At 49.2% G+C, this 4,307-nt stretch overlaps 1 long non-coding RNA gene across 1 annotated transcript in view; it reads right to left on the bottom strand.

The window, feature by feature from the left end:
• The window catches only part of LOC107119358, a 13,782-nt gene extending 9,887 nt beyond the window's left edge, over window positions 1–3,895 (bottom strand). The window contains exon 1 of the long non-coding RNA XR_001482798.1: window positions 3,823–3,895. This is a non-coding gene — a long non-coding RNA (uncharacterized LOC107119358). The remainder of the gene's footprint in view (window positions 1–3,822) is intronic.
• Window positions 3,896–4,307: the final 412 nt, after the last annotated feature.

Raw genomic sequence — 4,307 nt, 5'->3', positions numbered from 1 at the left:
GGAATGCCGTCTTAGAGCTATTGCTGAGGCCACTGTTCTTGAGGAAGCATCTAGGGCCTGTTTTGAAGTACTGATCTGTTGCTTCGCAAGTACCATGCCTTCCTTCTGAATAACTCTGGCTGCCTGAAGCTTGTCTTTGGGGAGATGAGTCAGGAGTTCAGAAAACCTTTCCCACAGAGCGTATTGATACCTGCTCATGCAGGCTAAGTAATTTGTTGTTTTTATTCCCAACGCTCCCGTGGAGTAAAAGCGTCTTCCAAACACGCCTAATTTTCTACTTGCCCTGTCAGAAGGTGCAGAGTGTGTTCGTTTTGATTTGGACGAGGATGTTACAACCATCGAATTTGGCTGAGGGTGGGAGAACAAAAATTCGGCTCCAGTCTCCTGTACTCTATACATGTGATCCAGGCATCGTGTTGACACTGGGGCTGAGGAAGGTTTCTCCCATGGTGCTTTCGTAGCTTGTAAAAGGACCGTAGACATGGGCAGTGCTATGGTAGTGGAGGTATCCAGTTGCACGATATCGAAAACGGCATCTGTAACCTGTGGTTGTTGTTGTACGACTGAGAGGCCTAAAGAATGGGCCATTCTCTTGACAAGGTCTGCAAAGGAAGTGAGATTGTCAGATGGGGATATAGGTAGATCATCTGCAACAGTTTGGTTAGGAGACTTGAGGTCAGGAGAGGTGTTGACCTCAGAGGCTTCCATATCAGAATCCTCTTCTGCAGAATCAGAGGAGCCCTGATCTGGCATTTGAACCGGAGTGACTTCCGTTTGACTTGTTATAATCTTTGGTGGAACAACTTGGGGGTTGGGAGGACGACTGAGTTCCAGATTATGGTGGGAAGGGTCATCGGCCGGAGGATGAGACAGAGATGCTGAAGGTCTAGATCTGTAGGGTGACCGTGATCTGTGAGCAGAGTGGGTCGAGTAACGATCCCAGTCGGAATAGCCCGCCGGAGTCAACCAGGGCATGGATGGTGGATAGCCCCCATAGAGATACCTCAGTTGGCGTTGATCTCAAGACAGAGGTGGTGGTGGTGGGAGAAAGACTCAGGGGGATTGACGTCTGGATCGGGTACGTCTCGGGGACAAAACATGCCCTTGAGAGCAGTCCCTATAAACTCGGTCATCAATATCGACAGGTTCGACAAGCAGACGTAGAAGCAGATGTGGAGGGTGACGCTGTGTGCTGCTAGAGGCATGTTGATTCCGATGTGAATCGATGTCGGAAGCCTCTGACGCCGTTGATATGTCGAGGACAGAGAAGGAGAGGGGGAAGGCTCTGCATCCTTCTCCACTGTCTCGATATCAGAGTAAGGATGCTCCAGTTGTTGTATAGGGGAGTCCAGGAGCTGAATGGTCGGTATTGGTGGAGTGGGATGAGCCTCCGATGCCGATACTACTGTTGGAGCGGGGGGCACTTTAGGGGCATCACCCAGTGCAGACACCACTACCTTCCCCTTCTTTGCTGCCTTTAGGGACTTAGAGCCCTTTTTTGCGGACTTAAGCTCCTTACTTGACTTGGACTTCTTCTTCACTGGCGTGGAAGCGGAGGATTGCACCTTTGATGCCAGTGGCTTTGATGTCGGTTGGGCGATGTCGGAGGCAGGCCTCGATGCTGGAGCCGTCAATGTCGATGGTCTCTCGGACTCCATCACTGAGGGAGGATGTAATGCCGACTCAAGAAGCGCCACTTTAAGGCACACAGCTTGGTTTTTTCGTGTCTGGTTCGAAAACCTAGCACAGTGCCGACAAGACTCAGGTTGGTGGGACTCCCCCAAACAAAAAATACACAGGATGTGGCGGTCAGGTGGAGCTAGTTTACTGCTGCAACCCCTGCAGCGGTTGAAAAAGCCCCACTTCTTCTCCATAAAAATTTTAAAAGGGAGAAGAAAGAAGGGGCTTTTGGGGGGGGGGAGCCCGAAGGCTAAACTGAGGTAAACCGGCAACTTTCCCCTCAACAAAAAACAATTTTTTAATTTTTTTTTTGAAGAACAAATGAAGAAAGGCTAAGAAAAAAGAAGAAAACTGAAGAAAATAATCCGAAGAGCCGTGAGGCAAATAGCCAAAAAAGAGAACCGATCGGACCGACGAAGAAAAGGTCTTTCTAACGCAGCGGTAAGAAAGGAATTGGAGGGATGTTCGTGCCCACCCCTCTGGGCATGCGCGGTGGGGTTCCTGCGCATGCCCGAGGTCTGGGTGCGAAAATCCGTTAAGAGCTTGCTACAATGCCGATCGATCCAGCGCGTGCACACTAGATCCCATGGGTGTGAAGCACAGAGACCACGTCGAAGATCATATTTTTATCCATTGTCCCTTCTATAAAGAAGCTAGGGACAAGACAATCCTCCCTATTTTGAAGCCAGTTAGGGGCGAACTAACAAGATGATTGTGGGGAAATTGTTGGCAGATAAAATACCAACAATCACCAGAGTGACAGCTAGATTTTGCGCCCAAGTAATCAAACAGAAGTACAGTTTTAAATTATAGGAAGCTTCTTTCGCGGTGCAGTCTTAGTGGCGCTATTACCAAAGGTTGATTCCCATATATCAAAACACTATTTATATTGGAACAATGCTTTTTAATATGGAGGTGTTTTAACGGTAGTATCTCTTGATAGATTTGTAGGTTTTAGTACCGATAGACTTGTGTGTGTCATTGGTCGATGACTGTTATAAGAATAAGAAAATTCATAGTAATTCATAAGGATATTATATTTAAAGCAGGAGATTTCTGCTCAGGCCCGCAGAATCAGATACAAGGATAGGGTACATTTTAACAAATTTTAACTAGCATAATCTCCCTTATATATAAAAGCCGAATGGTGGTGGCACTTCTCTAGAACATTCCACACGCTCCTGAATTGGTTGGCGCCCTGGCGTCCAGTCTCCAGGTGAGGGCTGGAGATCACTCAGAATTACAACTGCTTTCCAGATGGCAGAGATCAGTTCCCCTGGAGAAAATGGTGGGCTCTGTATCCTTATATGCTGCTGAGGTGGCCCCTGTATGACAGCCAATGTGATGTAGCAGTCCAGGCTTTAGAGCATGGGAGAGGGTGCAGGTGTGGGGTGTGCGGGGTGGAAAGCTGAAGAGTGAGGGGGAAATAAAGGTAGGTTGATGATTGGCTGGGAAGGGTTGACAACTCCAGGTGGGAAATTCCTGGAGATGTGAGGGATGGAGCCTGGAGAGGGTGAGGTTTCAGGAGGCGTGGGACCTCGGACAGGTACAAAGCCATAGACTCCACCCTCCAAACCAACCATTCCCTTCTGGGGAATCATCGTTGCCAATCTCCAAATGAGGACTGGAGATCACTCAAAATTATAACTGTTCTTTAGGTAGCAGAGATCAGTTCCTCTGGCGAAATTGGTGGACTCAGTGTCATTACACCCTGCTGAGATCGCCACAGCAAATTGACACTGAGTGTCCAAGGCCGGGGCACCCACCCAGAGCCTCTTTCTAGAGGCCGTTGTATTTATTTCCACAACGGGCCTTTTTCCTAGTAGTTTATGTTTACAGTTACAACATGTATCTAATTTTAACGAATGTAATTAATGTTACGTAACCATCGGAATGTTATGAATTTTCTGATCTCAGATCATAATAAACGTTACTTGACTACTTCACCTGTCCTCCCGGAAGAACCAGGGGGGTTGCCATTTTATCCTCCACAACGACACTCAGTGGCTGGTTCAGCTGATAATCAGTGACAGATCACCCAACCAGCTTCATGGGTGAATGGGGGACCCGAACCTGATTTCCCCCAGTTCTCTCCTCCAAGTGCCCCCCCGCCAGTGATGTCCTCTGACCCGCCCCCCTCACCTCATCATCCGACTGGAGGTACTGCCTGGCAAACTCCAAGAGTTTCTTCTGCGCGGATGTCTGGTTGTGGTACCGCAAGGCCTCCTGGGAGAGAGGGGAAGGAAGACACAAGGTATGTCGTCAGCCTGAGACAGCATCAACGCCAGCTGGAAAGACGTTACCTGCCAAGGTGACCTTGGTTGCAGACCGTGGATGCTGGCTCTGACCCCTGGGATAGAGTCGCTTCGGCCCTTCCTGCCCTCCAAAGCCTCCTGGATGTGCCAAGCCCTTCTGTTTCCACTGGCTCTACTTCAGGCTCAGAGCCTGATGCAGGATTTGGGCAGGAATGACACAAAAGTTGGGTACACATCCATGGGTGATCCCCACCCGAGCAAGTCCGTTATCAGGCACTGCAGCTGCAGTTCAGCATGGGGAAGCACATGCCCCTTGCGCACCCTTCTAGGTCCAGAAATCCAGTGGAATTGGCCAAAAAGACTGACACAACC

The sequence above is a fragment of the Gekko japonicus genome, unplaced genomic scaffold, assembly GCF_001447785.1.
Source record: "Gekko japonicus isolate JY-2015 unplaced genomic scaffold, Gekko_japonicus_V1.1 scaffold5988, whole genome shotgun sequence".
In the NCBI taxonomy this organism is placed as follows: Eukaryota; Metazoa; Chordata; class Lepidosauria; order Squamata; family Gekkonidae; genus Gekko; species Gekko japonicus.
This window is presented reverse-complemented; position numbering and strand designations above follow the sequence as displayed.